At 47.4% G+C, this 17,839-nt stretch overlaps 1 long non-coding RNA gene across 1 annotated transcript; it reads left to right on the top strand.

The window, feature by feature from the left end:
• Positions 1 to 2,592: 2,592 nt before the first annotated feature.
• LOC126963325 (uncharacterized) lies at positions 2,593 to 17,187 on the top strand. Its single transcript, XR_007729025.1, has 6 exons — positions 2,593 to 2,634; positions 2,933 to 3,135; positions 4,175 to 4,933; positions 5,153 to 5,335; positions 7,901 to 8,016; positions 16,532 to 17,187. It is a non-coding gene; the product is annotated as an uncharacterized LOC126963325 (long non-coding RNA).
• The last annotated feature ends 652 nt before the right edge of the window (positions 17,188 to 17,839 follow it).

A 17,839-nucleotide genomic window follows, 5' to 3' on the forward strand; every position in this document is an offset into this window, starting at 1 on the left:
TTTTCTCACGCGAAGAGTCATTTCACTTTAAATGGGTGTATGCAAGTGTTTGTTGTTTGTTTGTTTGTTTGTTTTGAGACACAGTCTCGCTCTGCCACCCAGGCTGGAGTGTAATGGTGCAATCCCCGCTCACTGCAACCTCCACCTCCCAGGTTCAATCAATTCTCCTGCCTCAGCCTCCCGAGTAACTGGGACTACATGGCACACGCCACCACACCCAGCTCATTTTTGTATTTTAGTAGAGATGGGGTTTCATCATGTTGGCCAGGCTAGTCTCGAACTCCTGATCTCAGGTGATCCACCTGCCTTGGCCTCCCAAAGTGCTGGGATTACAGGCGTGAGCCACTGCGCCTGGCCTGGATTGTCTGAATTTTTTTGCTGATTTAATGGAACTCTGCACATATTCTGGATCAGAGCCGGTTGTTGATTGCATGCATTGCAAGCCGTCCACCCCGGCTCACTGGCTTCCTCACCTGCTGGAATCCTTTGACGGTAGTTCTTAATTTGGATGCTATGATTTGAATGTTTGCCTCCCCAAAATTCATATGATGAAACTCATTGCCTAGGTGAGAGTATTCAGAGGTGGGGCCTTTGGAGGTCATGATTTCATGAGGGCAGAGCCCGCTGGTGAGTGGGATCAGTGCCCTTTTGAAACAGGCTGGAGGAAGCTTGTTTCCCCTCCACAAGGAGAGGACACAGCTCATAGTGCAGTCCGTGAACAAGCTGATATCCAGTTGTCCAACTCACATTTATGGAGAAGACCATTCTTTCTTGAGTGTTCAGTACTACCCAGAAACATTTTAACTCAGTTGTTCCCAAAAATAATTAGATCAGAAGACATCTTCTAAGCTTACACCCGTTAACATCCTATGGACACCTGTCCCACAGGACACGGCTTAGAACACTCTGAAATGGATGACCCAAGGGCCTACCAAGCTTTCAGTCCTGGGGCTCTCACTCAGCTGCAGGACGAGCAGCAGTGCTCACCCTCCTCCCCAGCCTGCTCAGAGGTGGCTCCCACCTCAGGCTTCAGCCTCGACCTGGGTTTTGGGTGCAGGGTGCAGTGACCCAGCCTCGGACCAACACTGGTCCTGGCAGAGCATTGCAGGACTCCCAGGACTGGGCACAACCCTCTGTGTCTCTGTCCTTCCTTTTATTTCCTCACATCCCAGACCAACGTTGGGCTCGTCAGACCCTGGGATATGTTTCTGGGAAATCAGGCCCCGGCTCATCCACAGGAGGGGTCTCAGACTCTGAGAAGTGAAATGTCTGCAACGAGAGCGTGTGTCAAGGATGGGAAGTCAGAGGCTGGGGTCTCCGGAGACACTGGGGCAGGGGGTCCTGTGGCGTGCGGGGAGAATCAGCGTGGCCTCCTCTGAGCTGGGCACACACAGTGCGAGGAGGACGGGGTGCTATGGGTATTGTTCCTTTACAGACAGAATGTGAAAGTTTGTGTTTGTGAGCTCACGCTCGTGTGTGTGTACATATATGTGTATATGTGTTTGCCACTTCTGCATGTGTGCCTACATGTACCTTGTGAGTGTGCATGAGTGTGCACGTGGGTGTGCGTGTGAACAAGCATTTACGTCTCTGTGTGTATAAGTACGGGCATGTACGGGTGTCAATGTAGGCTCGTTTGTGTTGTGGATATCTGTGTGTGCCTATATATCTCTGTACATGTGTGGTTTGTACATGGATGTGTGTACCTGTGTGTATGCGTATATGTGGGCAGGATCACATCAGAGTTGAGCCATTTTACTCAGCTCACAGTCTGTGCAACTACCAGGCACTGTCCCTGTCTCCTGGGCCTCAATTGTAGAATGCCAGCCCTACAGTAGAATGTATCATACGCCATTCTTTATCCATGCTTTTATGGCTCTTTTATTTTTAATTCTTGTAGTAAAGGGCAAATTTCACAGATTTTGGCTTGATTGACAACAAACATTAGTCAACATCCTTCAGATGTTTGCAGATTTGGAAGAATTTCTTATTGCACCAATATCTTCCAGAGTCTCTGTGTGTACTTTTCCTAGGATTCCTGCAGGGAACCCCACAGGGGTCATGGATCAGGGCAGCCGGTACATGGCTCCTGTGCATTTCACAGACGTGCAGTGAGGCCAGGAGCTGTGTGGGAAGGCCTTGCCCTGGCCCCTGGTTCACTGCTGACCAGACACCTGACCCAGAGCTGATTCATTTGTCCCATCCTGATCACAGCTCAAGACACACACACAGGGCCCTACCCAACAGAAATAGAGGCCAAGGCCCGGCCACGCTGGGAGCATAGCCTACCAGCCCCTAGACGGATGCGGTTCTCTAAGTCCTCAGTGAACTTGGTAGCTGGGGAAACAGACACCAGAAGAAGCTCCATGGTTGTCCTGATCCTGAAGAAGGATGAGCAAGGCCTCCTCAGGCAGTGCCACGGGGCAGGAGGTGGCTGCTTCTGGGGGCCCGTCCCATCAGGCTCTAGGAGGGGAGACAGCACAGATCATCTGAGACTCCCTGCCTGGATTTGCGAGGTCAGCAGCGTTACTGCTACCCCAGGTCACAGGGCAGGAAGCCACGCCTCGCCCAGAGTCATGCAGCCTGTGAGTGGGAGAGCAGAAACCAAACTCAGCTGGGCTCCATCCAACCCAGGTACCAGGGCTTCCTCGCTGCCTCCCCAGCCTTGCCGTGAGCTCATTTTCAGTGAGGCACGAAAGCAAGGCCACACCCAGGAACCCAGGGCCCCAGGTCCAAGCAGAGACTGCCCTGGCCTGGGGCTTCATCCTGGACCTCACCCCACCTCTGACCCTCCCAGGAGCTGCTGCCGCCTCACACCCACAAAGTTTTGTTCTCCCATCTGCCTTTGAAAGGATATTTCAGGAGTGTTCTTTTCATTACGGCTCGTCCCTTACAAATAACAATTTCATGTTTTTATATAATGGTTTCATAGCTCTTAAAAACAGCAAGAGGCACCTTGATGGCAAGGTGGGCGTGTGGCTCTGTTTCCATTACACTCCCTGATTAGCAATCAGGGCCTCCAGAGTGGCTTTGATTAAAAGATGAGCGCATGGGAAAATCTTCCAACTCTCCTGCTCCTAAGGCTACCAAGCATTCCCCAGCAAAGGAAATCGGACTTCCACTTTGACCAAGCTGGTATTGACAGTGCTGGGGGAGAGGTGGGGGAGAGAAGTGGGGGAGAGAGGTGGGGGAGAGGTGGGGGAGAGGTGGGGGAGAGGTGGGGGAGACGTGGGGAAGAAGTGGGAGAAAGAGGTGGGGGAGAGGTGGGAGAGGGGTGGGGGAGGGGTGGGAGGAGAGGCCGGTGGAGAGGTGAGTGAGAGGGGTGGGAGAGAGAGGTGGGGGAGAGGTGGGGGGAGTGATGGGGGAGAGATGGGGGGAGATATGGGGGAGATGTGTGGGGGAGAGGTGGGGGAGAGGTGGGGGGAGTGATGGGGGAGAGATGGGGGGAGATATGGGGGAGATGTGGGGGAGAGGTGGGGGAGAGGTGGGGGAGACGTGGGGGAGAAGTGGGGGAGAAAGAGGTGGGGGAGAGGTGGGAGAGGGGTGGGGGAGGGGTGGGAGGAGAGGCTGGTGGAGAGGTGAGTGAGAGGGGTGGGGGAGAGAGGTGGGAGAGAGAGGTGGGGGAGAGGTGGGGGGAGTGATGGGGGAGAGATGGGGGGAGATATGGGGGAGATGTGGGGGAGAGGTGGGGGGAGTGATGGGGGAGAGATGGGGGGAGATATGGGGGAGATGTGGGGGAGAGGTGGGGGGAGAGGTGGGGGAGACGTGGGGGAGAAGTGGGAGAAAGAGGTGGGGGAGAGGTGGGAGAGGGGTGGGGGAGGGGGGTGGGAGGAGAGGCTGGTGGAGAGGTGAGTGAGAGGGGTGGGGGAGAGAGGTGGGAGAGAGAGGTGGGGGAGAGGTGGGGGGAGTGATGGGGGAGAGATGGGGGGAGATATGGGGGAGATGTGGGGGAGAGGTGGGGGAGAGGTGGGGGGAGTGATGGGGGAGAGAGATGGGGGGAGATATGGGGGAGAGGTGGGGGAGAGGTGGGGGAGAGGTTGTGGAGACGTTCAGGAGAGGTGCAGGAGAGAAGGTGGGGGAGAGGAGGGGAGGAGAGGTGAGGGGGAGAGGTTGCGGGGAGAGGTGGGGTCGTCCACAGAGCTGTGCATGGCTTGCTTTCTCGTGTGTCTGCTAGATCCCATGGAATCCGCTCAGAGAGTTTCAGGACTGAGCATCAGGCAGCTCACTTATAGGGAGAGCCCAGGATGCAGGCCCCAGGTCAGCACGGGCCTAAGCCGGAGACCATGATGCAGAGACGACCTGAGGAGGAAACCCCACAGCGGCCACCCCTGGACCCCGGATGCAGGAACCAGCTCTGCTGCCTGATGCTGCGGCCAACATCAGGGCCACTTCCGGTCAGCACCCAGACCTCGCTGCCCCTCAGGAACGACCCTTGCCACTGCCACCACCAAAATCCAAGTGCCTCAGCCTCTGCAGAGTCTGTTCAGGCTGTTGTGATAAAGACCATAGACTGGCGGCTTGTACACAACAGACATCTCTTCCTCTCAGTCCTAGACGCCAAGAAGTTCAAGATTAAAGTGCTGGCAAATTAGCGGCTGGTGAGGGCCATTTCCTCAGTCTTAGATGGCGTTTCTGGCTGCGCCCTCTCACAGTGGGAGGGAAGCACGCCGTCCCCTGAGCCTCGTTCATTAAGGGCACTCATCCCCCTCAAGAGGGCTCTGCCTCTCTGACCTGATCACCCCCAAGGTCTCATCTCCAACACCATCCTATCTCGGATTAGGGTTCCAGCATGTGAGTTTGTGGGGGACACAGACTTTCAGACCATAGCAGCTACCTCGGCCACCAAATACTCTCCTACAAATTGAACTCTCCCATCCGAGCCTCTGATGGACAGAGCCTGAGTTACTTCCTGCCCCCCAAGCGGAAGGGGGAGGTGAGTTCTATGTACTGCCCAAGGGAGCTGCCCTCAACACAGAGAAGCCACCCAGAGGGCGGCCACAGGTGGTGGCCTCACAGTGGCTCTGCTTTGTCTGAAAAGGGCTGGCCAGGCAGAGGATAGCTGAACAGCTGGGCCTTCACCAGCAGCTCTTCTAGTGGGGGACGGGGCCATGGGGGGTGGCCCAGTGCTTCAACTCTGGTTCCCCTCTGCCAGCTACAGCCAATCCGACTTCTTCAAAGGAACTCTGTGCCTCTTTCGAAGGCTCTGCCTGTCCAGGGTGCCCAGCTCCTCCTGGGCCACCATCTCTTCTCCAAGGCCCCTCTCATGGCATCTTCCCCACGAAGCTCCCTAAGCCACAAGCTTCTTCCAAGCTCTGCAATGCTGGAGTTCATTGAGGTAAGAGGAAGGACATAGGTAGAATTTCTGTGGTATCTTGGCAGAATATCTCACCCGCCCCTCAGGGTGGCCTGGCTGCAGAGGGCTGTGGGTCACCTGATTCACTGCCCAGGTGCTTCACGCAGGGCCACACATAGAGGAGGCTCCAGGAAAGGCGAGCCCTGTAAAGGAGGTGCGGGAATGCTCTGAGGGCTGCTTTGAGGCTCTGGCAAAAGTCACGTGGAGAGGTCTTTCCTCCCTGTCCAGGCCGTCCATGGGTTAGGACACTCGCCCATCCTACAACCAACCGTGTCCGGAGTCCAGTGAAGGCCAGCCAGGGTCCCAGTAGGAGACAGGTCACTCGTGTGGGTGATGTAACAGAGTTTAAAGAAGAGAGATTGACATGGTTTGACTGTGTCCCCACCCAAATCTCATCTTGAATTGTACTCTCATAATTCCCACGTTACGGGAGGAACCCGGTGGGAGGTAATTAAATCATGGGGGCGGTTTCCCCCATACTGTCCTCATGGTAGTAAATAAGTCTCATGAGATCTGATGGTTTTATAAAGGGAAACCCCACTTGCATGGTTCTCATTATCTCTTGCTGCCGCCATGTAAGACCTGCCTTTCACCTTCTGCTGTGGTTGTGAGGCCTCCCTAGCCACACAGAACTGTGAGTCCATTGAACCTCTTTTTCTTTATAAATTACCCAGTCTCGGTTATGTCTTTCTCAGCAGCATGAAAGCAGACTAATACAGTGATCCACTGAGGTGCAGACGGGGGCAGTGTGGCGCCCTGGGCTGGGCCTGGCGTGGGAGGCCCTGTGGAGAGGCTCGGGGAGGGTCCAGGGGAGTCATTGCCTGTCACTCGGTCCTCCCTTGCTCCCTTCTCCCACTGGGACTCCCCACTGGCCAAACCAGAGGATGGAGGGGCCATGGATATCCTGCCCCTGGGGAGCTGAGAAGGAATGAAAGCTGGACACTGAGCGGAGACAGGAACAGAAAGATGTCCACAGGCCCCAGCACTGACTCAGTGAACTAATGACTGAATACAGGAAGGATTCAAATGTGGCGGGGGCAGGGACAAACGCCCCCCCTCCCCAGGGTGAGGGTCTCCCCAGCCAGTGACAGATCTCCATTCCCTCCCAGTTAGGAAGGCTGGGGAGGAGGTGGACCCCTGCCGGTCCTGCACTCTGCACTCTGGGGCCACACTTTTTCTGCCCCCTTTCCCACCCCCAACCCCAACAAGCCTCCAAAGAGTGGAGCTGCCCTGGCCGTATGTACAGGAATACAGCTGGATCAGCTGAAGCTGGATATCCAGGAAACGCAACCTTCCTCTTCCCTTGGACTTGATCGACCTCCATCACACTGAGGTGGCCCAGGTCTAAAATTCTCCTCTCCCTCACTGGGGCTCTGAGCAGAGAAAACGGTTTTGCAGTCATCTGGACGATTACCGAAGGAGAACCAGCCATGCCACTGAATCACCTGGGGGATCCGTTTGGTAAAAATATAGAAGGAAAACAATTGCTCAAACTGAAATACACTTCAGAAAGACTTCAATAATTAAGCAAGGTCGAGGAGTGCCTATAGCCTCAGCCCTTGGGGTCAATAACAGAGTTGTGTGTCTGAGATCCGGGATCACAGGCTTGAGCCAGATGCGGAAATTAGGGAGGTGTGGACGACTGGATATCCACAGCCCTTTCTGGTCCTGATACTCTCAAGTTGACTGTCACTTGGGCAGTTGAGGGTGATGCTGTTTTCTGATTGCTCCCAACCTACATTGGGGGAACCACATTAAGCACTCGGTCTCATGAAAATCAGTCCACTCCGCCAGCTCCTGTGACAGGTGCATGGCCTGGGGATTGTTTTAGTATGATCCACAGGGGCGTCCTATTTGCACAAAACCACATTCACATTCATCATTGCATTTTAGTCTAACAAAATGTGTGTGCTATTTCCAGTATCATCTCAAATAAGAAAACTGACCGAGGAGGTTAAATGACTTGTCCAGGTCACACAGCTGGAAAGGGGTTAGGTCAGGATTGAATTCCATTTTTTCAGAATCCACTCCTTGGCTTTCTCTTTTGTGTATTTACTTTTTCACTGACATAAAATTTACTTAAAAAAACATTAAGCACAAAGTGTACAATTCAGCGGCTTATACAAAGTGTATAATCTAACACGTTCATTGCTGTGCGGCCGTCACCACTGTCGAGCTGCAGAATATTTTCATCTGTCCCAAAGAAGTCCCCAGGCTGAACAGACAGTCACTCCCCACTGCCTCAGACGAGAGGAATCTGCTGTCTCCCTGGATTTGCCTATTCTGGACATTTCATGTAAATGGAATCATGCACTCTGTGGCCTTCTGTGTCTGGCTTTGTTAACTTGGTATCATGGTTTCAATATTCATCCGTGTCATCGTAGTCATTCCTTTTAATGACTGAATAATGGCGTGGCTATACATTTCTACCCACTTACCTGTTAATGAACATATGGGTTGTTTTTACTTTTGCCTGTTGGTGAATAGTGTTGCTATAAATATTCTCGTGCAAGTATTTTTTTGAATACCTATTTTCAATTCCTTCAGATACATACCTAGGAGGAGAACTGCTGAGTCATATCGGGATGTTATGTTCAACTTTTTGAGGAACCACAAAACTGTTTCCCACAGCAGCTGCAGCATTTTGCTCTCCTACCAATAAGGTACAAGAGGTCAAATTTCTACAAAATCTTGCTAACGCTTGTTGTTTTCCTTTTTTTCTCTTTATTATAGCCATCCTAGTGGATGTGGAGTGATATCTCACTGTGGTTTTGATTGCTGTTAACCATAATGACTACTGATGTGCAGCAATATTTATATGCTCGCTGGCCATTTGCATAAGCTCTTTGGTGAAATGTGTATGCAAGCTCTTTACCCATTTTATAATTAAGTTGTTTTTCTCTCTGGTTTTGAGTTGAAAGATTGTATATAATCTGGGTACTAGACTTTTATCCAATATATAATTTGCAAATATTTTCTCTAATTCTGTAGGTTGTCTTTTCACTCTCTTGATAGCATCCTCTGATGCACAAAAATTTTTAATTTGGCCGGGCACGGTGGCTCATGCCTGCAGTCCCAGCACTTTGGGAGGCCTAGGGGGACGGATCACCTGAGGTTGGGAGTTTGAGACCAGCCTGACCAACATGAAGAAACCCCATTTCTACTAAAAATATAAAATTAGCTGAGCGTGGTGGTGCATGCCTGTAATCCCAGCTATTTGGGAGCCTGAGGCAGGAGAATCGCTTGAACCCAGGAAGCAGAGGTTGCGGTGAGCCAAGATCACGCCATTGCACTCCAGCCTGGGCAACAAGAGCAAAATTCCGTCTCAAAAAGAAAAAAAAAATTAATTAGGATAAAGTCCAATTTATCAATTGTTTCTTTTATTGCTTGTGTTTTTGCTGTCATATTGAATAATCTATTACCAAACCTTAGATCATTAAGACTTGCCCCTCCTAATAGTGTTTTAGTTTTAGCTCTTAAATTGGGTCTTTGACCCACTTTCTGCTAATTTTTGCATAATGTGTTAGGTAGCAGTCAAGCTTCATTTTTTGCAAGTGGATATCCAGTTGTTCCAGCACCATTTGTTAGATGAATTATTCTTTTTTCATTGAATGGCTTTCACACCCTCTTGAAAACCAATGGGTTATATAGCCTCATTTCTGAATTCCCACTTCTAGTCCATTGGTCTGTATATTTATCAATATGCCAGCATCACACTGTTTTAATTATTGCAGCTTTGTAGTTAAGTTCTGAAATCAGGAAGTGTAAGTTCTTCAACTTCATTCTTCTTTGTTTTTCTTTTGCAAGAGCTATTCGGGGTTTTTTGCAATTCCGTATGAATTTTAGGATTAGCTCTTTCATTTCTGCAAAAAGGGTTCTTGCAAGATTGACAGGGACTGCACTGAATTCATAAGTAGCTCTGGGTAGTGTTGCCCTCTTAACAATGTTAAGTCTTCTGATCCATGAATGTAAGATGCCTTTCCATTTATTTATGTAATCTTTAATTTATTTCAGCAATGTTTTATAGTTGTTAGTATACCATACTTTCTTCTCCTTTGTTAAGTTTATTCCTAACTATTTCATAATTTTTGATATTGTAAATGGAATTGTTTTTATTTTATTTTACTTTAATTTGATTATTACATCTCAGTGTAAGTCTCTTTGAGCTTGTCCTACTTAGTTTGTTGAGCTCCCTGGATTTGCATATTCATGTATTTCATAAAATTTAGAAAAGTTTTGGCCATATTTCTTCATATAGTCTCTCTGCCCTTAATATCTCTCTTCACCCCTCAGCATCAATAATTTAAGTTGTCCTGTCTTCAAATTCTCTGATTATTTCCTTTTCTTGTTTAAATCTACTGTTGAACTCCTCCAGTTATTTTTTTATTTAGGTTCTTCTACTTTTTAATTCTAGAATTTCGATTTGGTTCCTCTTTATAATTTCTATGTCTTTACTGATATTCTCTATTTTGGGGGATATTCCCCTATTTTCCTTTATTTCTTTGCCAATGGTTTTCAATAGCTTTTAAAATATATTTAATAATATTCTCAATAATTGAAATGTGCTTAAATGGATTTGAAGTCTTCCTCTAGTAAGTGTAATGTCTGTTTAATTTCTGCTTACTTTTTCTTATGAGCAAGCCATTCTTTTTTGTTTTTGCATGTCTTGTTATATTTTTGTTGAAAATGAGACATTTTGAATATTATAATAGGGTAAATCTGAAAATCAGACTGTTCCTCTCCTCAAGGTTTTTGGTTGTCCCTTGTAGGTTGCAGTTGCTTGTTTAGTGACTTTTCTGAACTATTTTTAAAGACTACCTTCTTTACTGTGTATGATATGGCCAGCAATGTTTTGACAGAGATTTCCTTGAAAGCCTGGAACACCTCCCTCAGCCCCAGAAAAAAAAAAACCAAAGGAAATACTCCCCTGGTCTTTGCAAATCAGTTCTGTATTGCAACACCCCTCCACTTAGCCAGTCCATTCAACTCTGCCTTAGCCTTCACTTCCTGCTTGCATTGAACCCAAAGATAAGCTGGAGGTGAAACATTAGGTCTTCTCAGGTCCTGTCTGAGTCTACATGCTGTACTGGTCATACACATGGCATTCTGTATTATACGCAGGCAATTTTCAAACCCCTTAATCCCCAAAGTAACTGTCACATTATCCCCCAGGCTTTTGGCTCATCTATTGTTTGACCCGGGTGTCAACAGTTTGTTTGTTCATTGACTTTTCAGTGCTGGTAAGAAACACTCTCTACTGGCCACTTCTCTGTGTTAAGGGAGTTCCAAGTTAGGCAAAACAATGGCCCAGTGTTCATCCTTAAGGGAGTCCCCAAGCAAGTCAAAACAGACAAACATGATTCCTTGGGAGTCAGATCCACCCTCCCCCAGAGCCCAGGATCCACACTGAAGCCTGGACTACCATATTCAAGACCAGCACCACACAGGGTGAGGATGAGGCAGTGCTAAGTTCAAATGCCACAAGGCTCTCCCACCTTCTTTAAGTCACCTTTTTCTTGATAAAACATTTGTTTGGTTGCTGTAAACCTTTGACTGCTTTCCAGAGTTCTGACAAGGTTATCTCAATAGTTCTCTCTCTCTCTTTCTCTCTCTCTCTCTCTCTCACTCGTTTTTGATATTTTTGTAGAGGGACAACCCTTGGGGCTCCCTTCTCTCCAACTTTTGCTGATCCTTACCCTCATCGTTCACCTCAACCACAAGCTGCTCTTCAAAGCTTCTGTACTAGTGATACTGAAAGGAAGCAGGTGGAGTTGTCTTTCCTGTTACCTTCTCTATGTAGGAGTGTATTAGCTCATCCTCTCCTCACCCAGCTTGATGGGCAAGAGCTCTCGATTCTCCTGTCTTGCAGACCATGAGTTTGAGGCCTACCAGGGTCATTGTGGCTCAAAGCCGCAGAGCTATGGAGCAGCAGAAAGAGGATTTAAAGTCCAGCCAGCCATCTGGCCCTAGATCCTATTCCCCAACCCAATGCACCACAGTTCTCTAAGGCCAAAGTCTAGGAGCTGCTGTGGGATTATATTCCCCACCTTCTTCCTTCTTTCATGCTGAGGTCCCCCCTTTTGAAGGCTAAGCACACAAGCATGTCCTGGGGGTGGGGCAGGGGGAAGGCTCTGCGATTTTGATCAGGTCACCGTGGACAAGGTCTTTGGCGCTAGTACAAGAACCTGGGAACACAGGGAGTTGGTGTGCTGTTGCTCCAAACACGGAACACTTCTAAAAGTTGACATGTCAATTCTGTGCAATTTTTCTTTAATTTGTTATGAAAACATTCTGTTTCTCTTAAGGAAGCAAACAGTTGGTGTTTATCTTCTATCACTTACCACAAGTGTGATTTGCAAAACAAACCGATTTTCCAGCTGCTCAGTGATTAAAATGTTTGACAATTTATGTCTTCATGTTTGATTTGTGGCCCGGAAGGTGAGAAGTACAATAAATATGTCCTTCCATGTCCCTGAGCTGAGCTGGCATCCTCCACGTCCTCAGCATACTCTGAGAGTCCTTTGTAAAAAATGCCTCTTGGAGTAATTTCAGATGGAGCTGAAAAATGGCCCTTTAATTGAGTTGAGTTGCAGCACTTCTGAAGCCACTTAAACCGTGGTACCAAATTAGGAAGGAAACGTTTCTAGAATGAGTTGTGTTCTGTTCCAAAATAGTTCCTTATGGAGGTCCCGAGGCATGATTTGCATATGATGAGCGATGAGAAATTGTAGCGTGGAAAGGAAGCATTTGGATAGACCTTGAGGATATGTGGAAACCCTTCGTGGTTCTGATTCTTTTTCTCTTTGGTATTTGTATTGTTTTAGAATCACAGCACATCATAAAGTGAGAGAAAATGTGATTGGTGGGTGGGAGGGTAAGCTGACGCATTAAGCCCTTCTCATCTAACTATCTGCAGGTGGACAGCAGCAGGTACAGAAACAGGTCCCTAAAAATGGGTGGGGAGAAATCCTTCTGTAAGATGAATAGCCCTTAAATGCAGTATTCAAACTTGTTGTTTGAAGGCAGTGTCTGACTAAGTCCTTTTGTTGCTCATTTATGGAACAAACAGTTCACCTAATTAGTCAAAGCCCTATTTCTAAATACATAGTTCCTTCCAATGGGAGGAACCAAGCGGCCTTGCCACTAGGCTTAGCGGCACCGGCGGTCACTAGGAGCTGACTGTCTGCCTCAGGGCCCCGACTGTGGAGTTCCAGGCCAGCCAATGGCCAGACCACCAAGCAGGAGGGGACATAATTCCTTAGAAGAAATCAAGGAGTAAGAAAAAAGTGAGTTTAGGGGATGATGTCAGACCCACAGGGCAGTATCCAGGAGGTTTAGCAAAGACGCCGCAGGGACAGCTTGAGGAATCAGAGGCCACAGCACAAGGGTAAAAATCTTGCACAGCTTTGATGCCCAGGCTAGACTTGCAACACGCCCCAGGCCACCATATGAGATTCCAGTGATGCTCAGGGGACTGATGCCTTCCAGTAACCTCCCAGGGATGCGGTTGGAGGTCACTGTGAATGCGGAAGGCCAGTCAGTGGAGCATCACAGGAGTGCTGTGGATCAGACACTGGTGGGACATACAACCTTTCAGACACTAGCACCTGCAGGCTTTGTAGCCCACAGGGTGGCCAGTGCCTGACAATCACCATTCTGAGCTAACTGGCACTGTCACTGGCTCCTCCTCCTGCTGCCACTGGCCAGCAGATCCAGAGGGCAGATGTTCAGAGAGCAAGCCCGTGTCTTGGAATTACCTCACTGCTGCCACTCACTCACACTCCTATGGGCCTACAGCAAACACATGGGCACTCTTGACCTCAGCTCACAGCAAAGCCTTGGCATCCCTGAGGCCCAGAGCTCTGACCTCTGTCAAGGTCACCTGTGGCCAAAGGCATGATGGGAGACTCTTTGGAGCTTTTTCCTCCTTCTGGACGTCATGTCCTTGAGCTGATTCACATGGGATATTCATCCATTGCTGAATAAGACTTTGACCTAACGCCGTTTCCTGAAGTTTCTCCGGTCTGAGGAGCGAACAAATGCAAAGGAAAATACAAAGCAGATAAAGCCATGAAGCAGAAACCAAGGACACACCCTCTACACCCAGCAACGTGGAGGGGCTGCCCGAGCCCACTGAGGGGCATCGGTTGCCATCAATAATAACCTCACGCGCTGTCCATGCTCTCACCTTGGTCCCATCCCAGAAAGTAACTTCATTAATATGTGGAATCTGATATCCAACTATATTGCAACAGAGGAAAAAACTACTCCCTTCAGCCCCCTTCCCCATTATAAAGACTTCATGCCCAAATCAGTTTAAATTTACTTTTTAATTATGTACATAGCTTTCTTATGTGAAGCTTCTGACTAGAAATATGTATCTCATTTTATTTTATGTTATTCCATTGACCCAAACACAAAGTCATTTTTCTTGAATACTGAATGCTCATGTACCTTTTTAATTAAAGCTTAAAAAGCTCTTAATTAAAGTCATAAATCACGGGCAGCAATTTCTACCTAAATTGTCTTGCAAGCCTTCCTGGTTTTCCTTCTGCTTTCACGGTGACCTGCGAGGCAACTGCAGGGTGAGGATGACTTTCACACTTAATCTGTGGTAAGCAGCTTGGGCGTGGGGGAGCGGGCAGGCGGTCCTATCGTGGTGTCTCTGTCACCAGCCAGGTGCCCGTGGTGGCCAGCAGGGCCAGGCTGTCTTCGTGAGCAGATGAGCGGTCCTATCGCGTTGTCTCTGTCACCAGCCAGGTGCCCGTGGTGGCCAGCAGGGCCAGGCTGTCTTCGTAGGGGCATTATTCACAGACCCCCATGACAATCACAATGGTGATTGTCAGGCACTGGCCACCCTGTGGGCTACAAAGCCTGCAGGAGTCTCATGCCTCCCCTGCCTTCCTCTACTGTGGTGACGAGGACAGGACTCACCTGTGCGCTCACTTCCGGGAAGCCGGGGAGCTTTCTAGAAACTTCTGTGTGCAAGAATTGGCCATGTCTTCTTTTGAAAAGCGTCTGTTCATGTTTTTTGCCCACTTCTCAGTGGGGCTGTCTGGTGATTGCTTATACATTTGTTTAAGCTCTTTATAGTGCTAGATATTAGGCCTTTATCAGATGCTTATAGTTTGCAAGTATTTTGTCCCATTCTATGCCGCTATCCTTAGCCAACTAAGGCAGGAACAGAAAACCAAATACTGCATGTTCTCACTTATAATTGGAGGCTAAATGATGAGAACACATGGACACAAGAAGGGGAACAACATACACTGGGGCCTACTTGAGGGTGGAGGGTGGAGGGTGGAAGGAGAAAGAGGATCAGAAAAAAATAACCATTGCATACTAAGTTTAGTACCAGGGCAGTGAAATAATCTGTACATCAAACCCCCGTGACACGAGTTTATCTACATAACAAACCTGCACATGTACCCTGAACCTAAAATAAAAGTTTAAAAAAAATTTTTTTTAAAGAATTGGCTATATATTGATATTTTCAAACATTAACAAGTGGCTCTTGCAAATACCTCATCGGGGTACAATTGGCACTTGATAAGTTGCCCATACTGCACACACTGCACAATTTGATAAGTTTTGAAATCTGCATACATCATAGCACCATTACCACAGTCAAGGTAAGGAACAGGTCCAATCCTCCCTCAAAAGAAGTGTCTTTTTAAATCCCTCTTGCCTTCCTCAAGGCCTCTCCCTCCATCCCAGGAAACGCCCATTCTGCTTTCTGTCTCTATAAACCAATTTGCATTTGATGGAAGTTTTTACATATTGAATCATACAGTATGCACTGTTTTTTGACTGGCTGCTTCTACTCAAACTATTTTAGAGATTCCTCCATGTTGTCACATCATCAATAACACATCATTCTTTATGTATCTCTGGGTCATATTCCCTTGACTGCATATGCTCATTGTTTTTCTTTCATCTGCTCATGAACTTGGAGTTGTTTCCATTTGGGGGATATTCCTAATAAAACTTCTATGAAAGTAAGTTCATATACAAGTTTTTATGTGGACGCATGCTTTCTTTTCTCTTGAGTAAAACACCTAGCAGTTGAGTGGCTGGATCATATAATAGGTTTATCTTTAACTTTTTAAGAAATTGACAAAATGTTTTCCAAAGTTATATTCGTTTATATTCCCACTAGCATGTTGATCATGTATGGGAGTTTCAGTTCCTCCCCGTTCCCACCGAGAGCTGGTACGGTCAGTCTTTTCTTTTAGACATTCCGATGGGTTTATGGTGGGATATCATGGTGATTCTAATCTGCATTTCTCCACGAGTAATGATGCTGAGCATCTTTTCAGTGCTTATTTGCCATCTGCTTATCTTCTTTAGTGAAGCATCCAAATCTCTTACCCATTGTTTTACTGTACTATTTATTTTCTTATTTTTGAGTTTTCAGAGTTTTTTCTAAATCCTAAATGCAAGTCCTGTGTCAGAAATATAACTTGCAAATACTTTCTCCCAGTGCATGGCTTATTGTTTTGTTGTCCTAATTTGGTCCTTCACAAAGTTGAACCTCTAACTTTTGGTAAAGCCCAATGTATCATTTTTCTTCTTTTATGGATCATATTTTTGACATCAAATGTAAGAAATCTTTGCCCAGCCCAAGGACACAAAAAATTATCTCTTGTATTTTCTTCTTTTTCAGTTTTCCCTTTGGATCTATGACTCATTTTAAGTTACATTTTGTGCGTATTAAGTTTTTCTTTGTAGTTGCATCCATTTTTGCTCTATGTATTTTGGAACTCTGCTATTAAGTACATATGCATTTAGAATTGTTATGTCCCCTGGATGAGTTAGTCCTTTATCATTATGAAATAAACTCCTTCATGCATGGTAATATTAGTTTCTCTGAAATTTACTCTGATATTACTACAATCAGAATTACTCCGACTCTATTTTTATCAGTGTTAGTATAGTATATCTGTTTCCACTTTTTACTTTAACCTATCCTATATTTAAAGGGTGTTTCTTATAGGCAGCATATACCATAGTTTCCCCCATCCACTGTTTTACTTTCTGTGGTTTTAGTTACCCACATTCTACTGCCATCCAAAAGTATTAAATGGAAAATTCCAGAAATAAATAATCCTTAAGTTTTAAATTTTATGTAATTCCAAGTAACATGATGCAATCTCATGCTACCCCCTTGAATTTAAGATTTACCATCTATTTCCTGGAATATCTCTGAAGCGGATAAGTGCAGCCAGAGAAAAGAAGATACATAAACACCAAGGAACAAATGGAAGAATCACAGCAGATTTCTCACTAGACACAGGGAAAGCTAAGACCGTGGAGCAAGATTGTTAAAGCACTGGAAAAAGAAAAACCCATCAACCAGAATTCTTTACTAACAAAAATACCATTCAAAGACTTTGTCAGGTTTACAAAAGCTGCAAGATCTCTCACTCTGGCCACAGAATGAGAGCAGTGCCTCTGACTCACTGACTGGCCCATCGTCACTGCTCCAAGGGTGGGAGCTGCTGCTGTTCATGGAATAATTGTCCCAATCCTTTCTGGAGGGCTGGGGCATGGAGTCAATGCCAAGGTTTTAAGCAGCAGGAAAAATACCTGAACTGAAGTGGGGATTGTGGCTGAAGACAGGAAGCTGGCTTGAGAGGCACTGCAGAGGGAGCTGGAAATGGATTGGAGAGAAAGATGAAGGAGAGGCAGGAGTTGGTGGCCAAGCCAGGATTTCCTACCCAATGACTGGATCAACAGGGATATAAGATCCACGGTGGAGAGTACTGGAAGGGAAATGAGATTAGTCCGATTTGTCTGAGGGAATGAAAAGTCTGTGTCCAACAGAGTGAATGTATGTTGAGGTCGTGACCTTGGAGTGGGCAGCTGGAAACATGGCCCTAGAAGTCAAGGGTCTGCCTGGAGCCAGCACTCCCCTTCCATGAGCTGTGCCAGGGGTGCAATCTCTCACGGCTTGGGAGCAGTTCTCCCCGACCAGGGTGGTTCCTGGAGTTTTCCACTCCCCAGTTCCCCCAAGTGCATGTCCCCTCAGTCTGGAAGGGTCTGACTGGAGAGGAAATGGTCAGGACAGTGTCCTGAGGGTCAGCGTTGCATCCAGGGCAGGCAGAGGCTCAGGAGCCAGCAGAGACTAGGTTGCAGGTGAGGGTGCAAAGAGATGGCTGTGGAGGTCAGGAAAGCCAACAACAGGGTTCAGGGAGGAGACAACTCCCAAGCACTCATCCTCAGCAGACGTTTGTGGATGTCTTCCAAGAGTCTGCTATAAGGACGCTCACCGCGGTGTCATCTGCAACCTCGAATCAAAACACTGGAAATACCCCAGGTGTCCAACAGCAGCCAATGAACTAATTGATTAACTAATAGACCGGGGCAGGGGACTCCAAGCAGTCACTAAATACTAGGTTGTGGGAGAATACTTGATGTTTGTGGAGTGTTTGCAATGTATTATTGAGAGGAAAGGGTTAAAAAAATATGTACAATGAGAGCCTC

The sequence above is a fragment of the Macaca thibetana genome, chromosome 9 (genome assembly GCF_024542745.1).
Source record: "Macaca thibetana thibetana isolate TM-01 chromosome 9, ASM2454274v1, whole genome shotgun sequence".
Lineage (NCBI taxonomy): Eukaryota > Metazoa > Chordata > Mammalia > Primates > Cercopithecidae > Macaca > Macaca thibetana.